The 13640-nt window shown below is 37.0% G+C and overlaps 2 protein-coding genes across 8 annotated transcripts in view; one reads left to right on the top strand and one right to left on the bottom strand.

The window, feature by feature from the left end:
• Positions 1-13640, top strand: part of LOC105231228 (uncharacterized) — a 196959-nt gene that overhangs the window by 63929 nt on the left and 119390 nt on the right. The window lies entirely within an intron of this gene.
• The window catches only part of LOC105231226 (protein eyes shut), a 174825-nt gene that overhangs the window by 67667 nt on the left and 93518 nt on the right, over positions 1-13640 (bottom strand). The window lies entirely within an intron of this gene.

Below are 13640 nucleotides of genomic sequence, written 5' to 3'. Positions count from 1 at the left end.
ACGTAAAAGTATTCAAAATATCTCTAATGGGCTGGGAGGACCTCTAGTCTAAGAAAAAAAAGTATAGGTTATGTCATAATTTTTTTTTAATGCTTTCTTAACCTATATGACCTATATGGTGGACCTGAAGTCTAAGAAAAATAAAAGTATAGGTTATGCCATAAACGTTTTTTGATTTTTTTTTACCTATATGACCGAAGAGCCAAGTGATGTTCACTCCCTAATCTTATGAGAAAGCCTGAAGTTCTCCAGTACCCACAAGATGAGTTTTCGTGTCTTATACCAAGGGAATGCGAAGACAACCGATCAGTCTACCTTTGAAATCTACCATAATCCCCTTAAATTTACCACTCATTTAGACCGTTTGTGGTTTTCTTTAACTTTTCAGTTCATACTTGATGTTCTCAGCCTCTTCTTCATCACTCAATGCTTTACCGAAAACAAATCAGTTATATTCTTGTCAATCCGCTTCCCAACAGGGTCTACACCAACAGCGTCGGAAAAACTTTGTGAGCCTTCACATGCGAATAGCGCTGCTTGTGGAGCGCTTGACCATTTGTAACATTTGTTCGGGTTATAATTTACAAGGGCGTCTACACAGCCACTAAAGCGTTATCCTTTCGCGGCACTAACCGCCACTAGCACCCCGCGCAGGCCATATTTCAGCGTCCAGTGGGGTTCGGACAGGCGGCTGAGTCATAAAAAGTACGCGTATGTCAACACGTAGGCAAATAAAAATGGACGTACGTGCGTGCGTGTGCGTATTTTATGGTGTGCGCCTATGTGCATGCTAAGCGTGTGCCCGTCGGTCTTGTCGCTGTCTTAACGCCAGCCATGTACTAAATCACTTGGCGTTTTTACAATTCCACTTTCAATTTCATTTTCATTTACTTTACTTTTTTTGTTGTCATGTTTTTCATTTCGTTTTCCCGTATACCGTTACATGTGTTTCGATTATTTTTATTTTGTGTGTGCACTTAGTGTTTCGTCTCTACTTTTTTTTTTGTGTTCAACGTTCGTGTGTGAAGTCGTTAAAGGAAAATCGATTTACACCAAAGGTGATGGGTGCAACACCGTTCCTCAAGTGACTGCTACAGAGGGATAAATTGGGTTTCAGTTGCAGCCAAAAATGTGTGTGGATTGTTGTACAGGAAATATTTTCGGCGAAACCAAAAAAAAAAATTCAATGAAATTTTTATACTTTCAGAGAGTTGGTAGTAATTGAAGCTTTTTTGTTTGTTGGTAACTTAAATTTATACTGATTTTTAAACTTGAATGGATTTCTTCTCTTTCATTTTAACTTTTTACCTCGAACTTTTGAAAAGTTGGCAACACTGCTCTAAATTATATTCAATTGGCAGCTTATTAATTATCTTTCTTTTGGATATATAATTGAAAAACTAAAATATGATATATATTCTTTCAAATAAGTAATTAATTTTTTTTAAAGTTGGCAACCCAGAGCCAAAAGTTTTTTTTTACATGTTTTCGTAATAAATTAATTTTAATTTCTTAATTTTAAAGTTTGATAAAGTATTAATGTGCATTTTCTTCTTATATTTGTTTCACTTATAATTTTGAAACAGGTGGCAACTCTGTTCAAGCCTATTTGCAAATGCTGTCCTCGAATAAAATGTTTTTTATGTTCAAGTTTTTTTGGGTATTTCCTTCGAATTTTTTTTTTCACTTATAATTTTAAACAGGTGGCAACTCTTTCCAAGCCTTTTTGTAAATGCTGTCCTAAACCTGTAATAAAACAACTCTCACGTTCTAGTTTTTTTGTACCTTCAACATGTCTAGCGAAGTTTTAGTTTTCTTATGCGCTAACTCATCAAAGTTCCACACTAAGCTTTCAAAAACGGTGCTAAATTCAGTATGATGGGTTCTATATCTCGCAATCCTTATTTCGGTACATACAATCGACCATAAAAAGATCGTAAGCATGATATTCCTCCCTTATTAAAATAAAGCCATAAATTCTGAAATATATTTTCGAGCTTTTTAGGGACTAGGAGCTTTCACTTTTCTGTTTGGGTCTCCCTTTTTTAATAACTTTGTTGCGACAACCGTAAAAATAATCAAAAATATTTATAAGCTAAGTTAATATGGTAACTCGGGCAATCCATAATTCCTGAGATTTATTTTCGAGCTTTTTTGGGATGAGGAGCTTTCAGCTTTTTATTTTTAGTTAACTACGTATACTGTGACAACTGTAAAAATAATCAAAATAATCAGTAAGCAAAGTTAATATAGGAACTTGGGCCATCCATAAATACTGATTTATATTGTCGAGCTTTTAGGAATTGAGAGTTTTCACTTTATTCCAATTTGAGGTGTCTTTTTTCCAATAACTGTACTGTAAAAATAAACAAAATGATCTGGAAGCTATGTTAGTATAAGAACTTGGTGAATGAAAGCTTTACTTTGCGTTAGCAAAAGCTTGCAAAAGCTTGTTTTAGTGAGTACAAATGTCGTTAAGTAAAGTAATATAAATCTGCCAGGTTCCACTATTTAAGATTGCGTTATAATTTTAAATGCTGAATATCTTTTTACGAGCTTTTTTGGTGTCAGGAGCTTTCACTTTTTGGCTCTTAATTACTATTTTGCAATATTTTAATAAAAATGCTGTCAGAACCTTAAAAATAGTATGTGATCTTAAAGAAAGCTCAGCGACTATAGAAACTTGGTGAATGCAAGCTTTTATCTGTGTTAGTAAAAGTTTAAAAAAATTCAAGTTCGTGAGTAAACTTTTTTTCATATAAAATTGAAGTAATATCAAACTGTCAGACGGTCTTACTTTACTTACTTACTTATAATATAACAGTACTTGAAATTTATTTCTTAAAACCTGAAAATTGTTCTCGTGCTTTTTTGGAGACTCGAAGCTTTCACCGTTTCGCTTTTTTCATTAAATATACTGTTGGAACAAGACAAACAAACTGCGATCGTAAAGAAACCTAAATGAGAAAATGAATATGGTGTACGAAAGTTTTAGTAAAGCTCGCAAAAGCTCTTTTTCACCCATACGAATTTTGCCAAATTAAATTAAGTTAATATCCATCTTTAAAGGATTTTAGTTTATTACCAATGACTTATAATATAATGCAAAATCCTGAATGAAAGCTCTGACGAAAGTTTTGCAAAGCTTTTTTCCTTGAGCGCAAATTTATAATGTAAAATTAAAGTCATGTTAATCTATTATTCTATAAGAAGGCTTTACTTGATTATGCATGACTTATACTATAATCCAAAAATGGTGAATGAAAGCTCTGGTGAAAGTTTGCAAAAGCTGTTTTCCTTCTGTGCAAATTTTGTAATGCAAAACTATAGTAATATTAATCTATTATTCTGCTTATTACTTTGACTGATATTACTAATAATATTTATAATCCATGAAAATTATTTTCGTGTTTTTTTCGAGCTTGGAAGCTTTCACGTTTTCTTTCCATTTTTTTAATAAGTAAGTAAGCATGATAGCAGAATTAGGAACAAGTAAGTTCACCGATGATAATAACTTTTTGCATTAAAGCTTTGGTGAAAGCTCGCTACAACTTTTTTTCGAGAGTGCAAATCTCTCAGAAGATTTTACTTCACCATTGAGTACTTGTATTAAATTTTCAGTAGTTTTGTGAAATTATTCGAAATGTTTTCAATTTATCGCCTCAGTGAAATGCGCGTAAGAGCATAAGTTTACACACATATGTACACGAGTCTCCTGAGAGCTTCCTTCTGTTACACAAAGCTGTCCGCAAACGTCACACCACATATGCATACACGCGCATATACGCATGCATATAGTAATATATATGTATGTGTGCGTTGATAACTGTAAACGTGCCACATTGTGTGAACATTTGATCTGTGTGGTTAGCTTCACGTGTTCGAGTATTTTTCTACGGATTGCATTTCACTGTGAAACCCGCCGGCGCAGGCCTCAATATTTGCTGTTGCTGCTATTGCTTGTTGTTGGTATTGCGTTTTCTTTTTTGCTGTTTTTTCTTTCAATTTTCATTTTCATTCTCATTTTTAGCAATTTTCGCTTTGCTTGTGCTTTCTTATTTGCCTCGGTTATTTTGTATATCCTTTGCCGCTGGACTCCTCTGCGTCAACACTGTCACTGGGGCATGCAAACAACACCAGCAGCAACACCAATACAAACACGCACATATAAATAAAAAAACAACAATAAAAACACGAAAAAGTTAACTTCGGCTGTATTGAAACTATAATACCCTTCACGGGTGTAATTTTTAGAGGAAAGAAGGGTATAAAATGATCTTAATTTTGATTTTGTTCGCTCAGTTTGTATGGCAGCTATATGCTATAGTAATCCGATTTGAACAATATCTCAAGGGATCATAGCTTCGCATCAGGCAATAGTCTATACCAAATTTCGTTAAGATAACCCGTCAAATAAAACTTTTCCCATACAAGGACTTCATTTTGAACGATCAGTTTGTATGGCAGCTATATGCTGTAGTAGTCCGATCTAGACAATTTCTTCTGAGATTGTAGCGACGACTTGAATAATAGTCTGTACCAAATTTCGCCAATATATCTCGTCAAATAAAAAACTTTTCATACAAGGACTTGATTCCGATCGTTCAGTTTGTATGGAAGCTATGTGCTATAGTGATCCGATTTGAACAATTTCTTTTGAGATTGTGGTAATGCTTCGGTTAATAATATGTGCCAAATTTCGTCAAGATATCTCGTCAAATACGTCGTTCAGGGTATAAATTTATATGCGTATATACATCTAAGTGAATATGTATGTGTGCGCTTGCATATGCCCGGTATAATGGTCAATAAAATTTAATCGATGCTGAGTTCCGACAACGGTAGCAGCTGCGTACACGTGTGCGTATGTGTGTGTACGTATGTCTATATGAGCGAGCGTGCCACCGGCCAGCCGGTGTGGCAGCGTCGGTCAGCCACTGTGCTTGCAGCTTGTTGGCAGTTCGTTTGCTTGCTTATTGCGGGTTGTACCGAGTCATTGCTGCGTAACAAATTTTTATTAATGTCGATTGATGTGTGAGTGTATGTGTGTGTGCGTGTGCTTGCTGCGTTTGGCAGCTCGGTTTTTATACAGCTGACTGTCACGCTTGTACGTTCACTACATACACCTCCGCTATACATCTGCGCTCCTCTCTCTCTATATATATATATATACTTGTATAAAGCATATATATAAATACCGTTGGCCAGTTACAGTTACTTTCAGTTGCTGCCGCCCGCTGACTTGCCGGTGCATGTGTTAATTAATCATTCTTACGGTTCGGTCTCGCTGCCTTTCGCCTTCGTTGGCGGCCATCATACCGTGTGTAAGGCTTTAAGGGTTAATATACAATAATAAAATTTGATATATTCGCTGGATTCCATTGAAATATGCTGACATTTTGTATTGAGCTAAGGATTTTTTATCACTTCGTCGATGGTATCAGAGAATTTCATTGAAAACGGTAATAAATAAGAAAATCACAGTGTTGTTGGGAAAGCGCTGGCGAAAGCAACCTTTATAAGTGTGTGTATGACTGTAATGACTCAATTTGGCTGGATTATAAGATTGTTATTGAGGGCGGCAAATAAGAAAAATTTTCAATAAATTACTGTCATTCGGAATGGCTTAGCGCAAGCAAAACAGCACTTCAACCGAATGGCGGTCGCTTATTATAATAAATTATGGCACATTTGGGCTGCTCACTTGAGACAGCAGATCGTCATGGTAGAGCTGTAGGTGTGTGGCTGTGGCTGTCACTCTGCAGCTTTCAATTGCCAGTGCAATTGCGTCCGAGAGCGCACGATGAATATTTCATTGCTTAAAAAGTAGGAAATAATGGCGATGGAATGTGAGATATTGGTTTATGGAGCTCTGTACATATGTACATACATATATACGTTTTTAACGTTGGCATTGCCTATCACAGTGACAATAATTTTAAAGTACGGTCACTTCTGTGACACTATCAATACCAGCAATGGCTGCTTCTATAATCGTCTTTTGTTAATACAAGTAGGCTTCAGTAAAGTTCTTCTTTGGACTTTTTTTGACAAGATATCTTTGCGCTGATATGAAACCACTACAGGTTATAGCTACTATGGCGATGTCATGAGCTCGAAAATTAACAGCTACTCCTTTACAGCACCAAATCAATAGAGACCATGCTCACTAATTATATGAAGTAGTACAGGCTGGATCATAATATCAAAATCTATGGCGTTAAGATTCCGACCGCCAACAACCCTAAGATTTATGGTGTAACACTGTACAATCTGTCCTCTTTCACTTCTCATACAAGCGCGATTATTGCCAAAGTACAGAGCCGCAACAAAATTCTAAAGTCGCTAGCCGGCAGCTTCTGGGATTTGGATAAAGAAACTTTCGGCTGGCCGGTAATAAGCTACTATGCACTGGTATGGTCACTTGGACATACTCGTAGTTAAACTCAGATGAAAAAGCTTCAGACGTGTCAAAATACAGGATTCGAAACGCTTGCATGATGCCTATTGATGTCTCCTGTTGAACACATACATAGCGTGGGCCACATGTTTTCGGTTAGAGAACATAATTCAAGCAGTTTCTGTGGGGATGTTTTTGCAGAAACCATTCCAAATTCACTTGAAGCGGAGACTCTTTTTAAAAACATCAAGAGGCCTTTCCTTGATAACGGCGACGACATCGAACAGTACGCCGACCAGACTTCGAACGCAATGAGATTTAGATAAACGCACTGACAGCCATTTACTTCAACCCCTTTATCAACTCCTTCCCAGAGAATGGCGTACTTGTGTCAAGCCTCCATCCATTGCAAATAAAGAGCTCGAGAATGTTTATTATCATTCGAAAGAAAATTCTTTGGCATTTATCTATTGAAGACTTTCCATTCATTGGTTCCAATTTTCGAAGACTCGTTCGAGCATTCCGACTCTTAACTGGAGAATGGCATGCGTGATGTTTTACTCCATGACCAGAATCGAAGCGGTATTGTCCACATAGAGTTTAGACTCTACATATCCCCACAGGAAAAAGTCTAACGGGTTGATATCACATGAACTTGGTAGCCAATCGACCGGACCAAACCATAAAATTATCTTCCCGTCGAAGTGTTCTCTCAATAAATCCATTGATTTATGTGATGTGTGTGAAGTGGTGCCGTCTTGTTGAAACTAAATGTCGGCAAGATCACGAGTTTCAATCTCAGACATCAAATAGTCAGTTATCCTGACGCGATAACGACCATCCATTGATTCCACTGGATCACAAAATACACCAAACCTTTTTTTTCTGAATCAAATGGGAGCTCTTCAATCTCTTCAGGTTGCTCTTCGTCCCAAATGCGGCAATTTTAGTTGTTTTCATACCCATATAGTCGAAAATGAGCCTCATCGCTGAATAAAAGTTGGCTTGAAAATGTCGAATCTCTTTGGAACTTTTCAAACTCCTATAGAGCGAAGCGATGTCGCTGGGAACGTCGAGCGGCTTTAGTTCTTGCACAAGCTTTATTCTGATCAGGTTGAGAGTCATGCAGGCTATTTGAGCTTCTATGGATCGTGGTAGTCCTCCGTGGGCCACTAGGATGGAGTCCGTGAACAAGGTGCAGATTGCACAGCCTTAGAGGGTAAGGTCGCGGTAGTGCCTTGGCAGCATAGAACCACGTTACTCGTGGTCTATTGCGTTTGTGTCTTAAGGCCTGAGGTGGTCTTAAGATGGCTTCATGCATTGCATGTAATACACCTGACCGAGGTGGAGTTTGGATGGAGTCTTTGGTTTGACTTAATGCTAGCACGATTCAGGCGGATAGGGAGCAACTCTGCTGCAAGGCGTTGCATCAGTGACTACAAGCTTATACTAAAATTTACCGATCGAAACACGGTTACATCTCTGAAATAAGAACTCTTAGCCGGATAAAGTCCGGATCAATTCCGGTGCCTAAAACTGGCTGTTGTGGGAATTGACCACATATCTAATATAATTCCAGAGTGTAACGAGTCTCCACATGACACTGGACACCTCGTTGCATGCCTCACTAATCCTACTCATCTGACACACTTCTCCCTTTGGTCAGACACCGTCGAAAGAGCACGTTTCTTGGGCCTACCGTTGAATGACGTCGACAACAACTTAACTAGTTCTTACGATCCTCACTGGGTTTAGGTACCCGCTACAACAACAATAACTTAGATTCCACTTTTGTTAAATTTTTTTCTTTTAAATTCTAATAGTTCGATTTCTTTAACTTTAGTTTAAATTTAATACATTTTTTCGCGGTATTTGTTTTTTTGTGACGAACTAGTAGGTATGATATTATTTCTTTATATCTGCGTGTATATTTTCTTCGAAAATCTCGAAAAGCTAACACAGTGAAGAATTTCACAAAGCCCATTCTTCTCACGTAGGGAATTTCTATAAATAAATTAAACACGCAATGTGTGTGAGTGTGTGCGTGTTTAGCAACAAATGTCTGCGTTGTCGTATTAATATTTCAGCTTATGCCATTAAATATGCATGCAAATTGTCTTCGAAGCGTTCAACCGACCAACATTTGTATGTTACTTCATTATACGTACAAGGAGCGTTCTAAAGTAAACAGGACTTAAAACAAAAAAAAAAAACAAATGGTGTTTTCGGCAAAATCAATTTATTTTATTCAAAATAGTCTCCTTCTGCGTCAATTCAGCTTTTTGCACGGTCCAAAAGCATGTCGAACGAGTGTTTTATCGTAGCTCGTTGGCCGGTATGGCCGCCAGTATGCCGGTGCAAGCCTTTTGAATGGCCTCTACGTCTGCATAACGCTTTCCTTTCGTGGGAAAATGCATTTTTCTGAAATGGAAGAAGTCGCACGGTACCATATCAGGTGAATACGTGGAGTGCTTAAGGGTTAGAATGTGATTTGTGATTAAATAATCAGTCACAAGATGATTCTGAACAATTTTTGCTCGTCAGTCAATTTGTGCGGAACAACCCATGCATACACCTGTCATAAACCCAAATGTTCTGTAAAAATGCCGTAAAACCGATGTTTGGAGATGTTTAATTCCATTTCCATAAAGATCAATGATGATTTCGACTGATCTTTCGTGAATTCACGCACAGTTTCGATGGAGTTTCCGGTGATCATGGATTTTGATTGACCCACATATTGATCATCATTTACTTTCTCACGACCACTTTGATAACGCTGAAACCACATGTGCACTCTGCTACGGGATAGCCAATCATCACCATAAACTAGTTTCATCAATTGAAACGTTTCGATACAAGTTTTACCAATTTTAAAACAAAATTTTATGTTGGCTCTTTGTTCGAAGCTCATATTCGTACCGATAACATAAACATACTGACACTTAAAACGCAATAACTTCACTTCCAACTAATGAAATTTCATAAAATTCTCACTGGACAATCGATAAAGATAACGCACCAGTCGACATACAAATATAGATTCAAAAAGTCCTGTTTACTTTGAAACACACCTTATATATACAATACATATGTCCGTGTATATGTGAGTTGTTTATGTAATTGTATATGCCTGTGTGCGAATACAATATGTCCTTATGTCTGTCTAGTCAACTGTGTTTCCTTATTTTGTCGGCGCAGAGTATAATTCGTATTATTTACATTTCTTGCTGAATTTATGCCATTCGTACACACACACACACACATACACAAACACACATGTATGATAATACAGTTATAAATATGCAACAGCCGTTGTGCATGTGGGTTGGCTTATATTTCAGTGGACTTCAGTGGTTTTGTGCAAGCACAATAGAATTTATGCGCTACAAAAGCGTGTGTGTGCGCTTGTGTGTGAGTGTGTGTGTGTGAGTGTGCATGTAATTGTATGTTAATCTTCTACAGGCATAATTACATAAAATACTCGATGCCAAAGTGATTGTCTGTGCATTTAATTTATTTTTGATGAATGACTGCACTCAAGCCGCAAAGCACCGTAACCAGCCATAGAGCCGATCCTGGTGCACTCAAGCTCCATGCAACGGCCAACGCTGGACTGTTGTTGCTCATTCGCTGCGAGCAAAGCGAGAATTTGTTAGTTTGCGCTGCTAGGTGTTTGCCATATTTGTTGTTGTTGCGAAAATATTTGCTCGTAAATGTGTAAAAATACGAAAATCTCGGTATTTGTTGTTGTTGTCGATGGTGAATTGTGGCAAATCGAAATGAAAAATCGTTTTTGTTGCCACATTTGTGGAAATTTCTTTATTTATGTAATGCTTTTAATTGTTTTTGCATCGCTTTGTGTTTTATGTTGAACGTTGTAAATGTTTGCACGTGTGTGCGTGTGTGCATATGGGTATGTGTTTGCCTATAGGTTGGCGCGCTCAAAGTTCAATTTTTATTTATGTCACACATTTTGGCGGTCAATGCTTCAATAGCTTTCGCAGTTGCCCACGAGCTTTTAATAAATTTGTATGTATGTATAAACAAATATATACACACATATACATATACACATATTTATATATGCTTTTTACTGTTATTCGCTGTAAAATAAATGTTGCTACAGGTAGTTATCGCCAGTTAAATATTATTGCTCGGTCATCTGATAGCTGAGTGATGTCAAATGCACACTTCTGTGTGTCTGTGTGTGTATCCATAACTGTGCATATCCGTTATTTATGCGCTAGCTATGTTTTTGTCAAATATTTGCTGGCGATTATTTATAATTTATTATTTTTGCATTTTTTGCTTCGCAGCGCGTATTTTTTGGGTGCCTTTTTATGGTTATTGCTTGCGGAGATTTACGAGTATCTGCGATAGAAATGGATTTAAAACTGCGGAAAATTACATAATTTGCTCATATGTAAAATAGGCGGCAAGTATGCAATAAATAGTGCTTTGTGTGTATTATGAGTGGGCAAAAAATATTTATTGGCAAATGTAAGCAATTAAAATATTTGCAATACCAATTTTGTAGGTGCGAAGGCGGAAAGGATATTTTTTAAATTTAATGCAAATTTTAAACACCGCTTTTTCCATAAAATAAATAAAGCAAATTTCTGCAACGAATTTGAGATTATAACGGGTGATTTTTTTGAGGTTAGGATTTTCATGCATTAGTATTTGACAGATCACGTGGGATTTCAGACATGGTGTCAAAGAGAAAGATGCTCAGTATGCTTTGACATTTCATCATGAATAGACTTACTAACGAGCAACGCTTGCAAATCATTGAATTTTATTACCAAAATCAGTGTTCGGTTCGAAATGTGTTTTATCGACAAATTTTGTTCAGCGATGAGGCTCATTTCTGGTTGAATGGCTACGTAAATAAGCAAAATTGCCGCATTTGGGGTGAAGAGCAACCAGAAGCCGTTCAAGAACTGCCCATGCATCCCGAAAAATGCACTGTTTGGTGTGGTTTGTACGCTGGTGGAATCATTGGACCGTATTTTTTCAAAGATGCTGTTGGACGCAACGTTACGGTGAATGGCGATCGCTATCGTTCGATGCTAACAAACTTTTTGTTGCCAAAAATGGAAGAACTGAACTTGGTTGACATGTGGTTTCAACAAGATGGCGCTACATGCCACACAGCTCGCGATTCTATGGCCATTTTGAGGGAAAACTTCGGACAACAATTCATCTCAAGAAATGGACCCGTAAGTTGGCCACCAAGATCATGCGATTTAACGCCTTTAGACTATTTTTTGTGGGGCTACGTCAAGTCTAAAGTCTACAGAAATAAGCCAGCAACTATTCCAGCTTTGGAAGACAACATTTCCGAAGAAATTCGGGCTATTCCGGCCGAAATGCTCGAAAAAGTTGCCCAAAATTGGACTTTCCGAATGGACCACCTAAGACGCAGCCGCGGTCAACATTTAAATGAAATTATCTTCAAAAAGTAAATGTCATGAACCAATCTAACGTTTCAAATAAAGAACCGATGAGATTTTGCAAATGCGTTTTTTTTTTAAAAAAAGTTATCAAGCTCTTAAAAAATCACCCTTTATAAGAAAAAACTTTAGCTTCGATTGCATGAATAAAAAGGTTTTCATGCAGCCAGGCAGATATGACTAAATCGCTTCGGGTCAGCATGCTGATGATATGCATATAATATATCGGGGTTTTCCATAGAGACGTTACAGACCGATAGAGACATCAAACCAGGCCATATTTTGATCTTTATCTTCACTAAAATTTGCCATTTCATAATGCAAAGATATGTGATCCAACAACGTGTTGAAATTATTGAAGTTTACTACCGAAGTTATGAGTCAGACGCCTCAACTTTAAGAACGCTACGTTCAATTTATGGTCGTCATAATCGTTCTGTCAAATCAACAATTGAGCGTCTAGTGGAAAAATTTGAATCTACATTGGAATCTACAGATACTGTACAAAATACTCTTTTGCCAATGAGACAAATAAGTGCCCTTAGTCAAGAATATTGCTGCCGCTAGCGCAAAGAGAAATACCCAAATTAGTCTCTCACATATCGTTCTCAAGCGCTGGGCATTTCTGTGACGTCGTTGTTGCGAAGTTTGCCAAAAGATCTTCGTCTGCGTCCATACAAGATGAAATTGACACAAGAACTAAAGCCGCTTGGCTACCAGAATCGTCGTAATTTCGTGAATTGGGCTGTGTAACAATTTGAAAATGATCAGGATTTTCATCGAAAAATCATCTTCAGCGATGAGGCTCGTTGAATGGCCTCATCAATAAGCAAAATATGCTTTAGGTGGTCAGGTAGGAATCCACAGGTACTCCATGAGTCACCATTTTATTCCGAAAAAAGTACGGTTTGTTGGGCTGGCGGCGTCATGAGACGTACTTCTTTCGTGATGATCAAGATCGACAATTGGAATGATATGGACTTGGACAATATGTGGTTTCAGGACGGCGCCACAAATCACACAGCTAATGAGACAATCGATTTATTGAAAACCAAATTTGGTGAACGTGTTATATCACGAAATATAATAATAATTATAGTCTATTGGTTGCCTCGGTCGTGCGATTTCTATGTCTATGGTATATGCCAACAAGCCAGAGACGACTGATGAACTTCTTACGAATATCGGCAGATTTATGCTTGAAAACTGTCGAGAATTCGGTAAAGTTCCTGGACTTCTGAAGCGTGCCCGTAGTGAACATACAAAAGAAAGCGAGTTTCATACATAATGGCGTAAAAATTACATAATTTTATTTACTTGCTGAAATCACTTGCAATAATTTTTGTATGCAATTTTTACTAAAAATTTATTTTTTCACTATTTAAGGGAAGAAAATTTAGTTTTCACAATGATGAGTTGAATATGAGAACACTCCTCAATTATTTTTATTATTTAAGCAAATTTAAAAGCTGTTACCTAAAGTCAAGCATAGAGACAATCGTCAGAGCACGAGAAAGCATTAAAAACTAAATTTCGAAGAACAGTTATTATTAATTAAAAAAATACAATTTATTGATATGAAAATTGCATGAAGATGATAAAATCGATTTTATTTATAGCTTTTCAATAAAGACTTTGTTTACTTTCAATGAGCTAATGCTTGACTTTTATATATTTTTAAATGAATTTATATTTTGAAGCTATTCGATTAAGCACTAAAATTTGTATGTAGCAGAAATGCAGAATAGTTTTTGTTTAAGTAAAATCGAGTGTTTTTATTT

Source organism: Bactrocera dorsalis, chromosome 1, assembly GCF_023373825.1.
Source record: "Bactrocera dorsalis isolate Fly_Bdor chromosome 1, ASM2337382v1, whole genome shotgun sequence".
NCBI lineage: Eukaryota > Metazoa > Arthropoda > Insecta > Diptera > Tephritidae > Bactrocera > Bactrocera dorsalis.
This window is presented reverse-complemented; position numbering and strand designations above follow the sequence as displayed.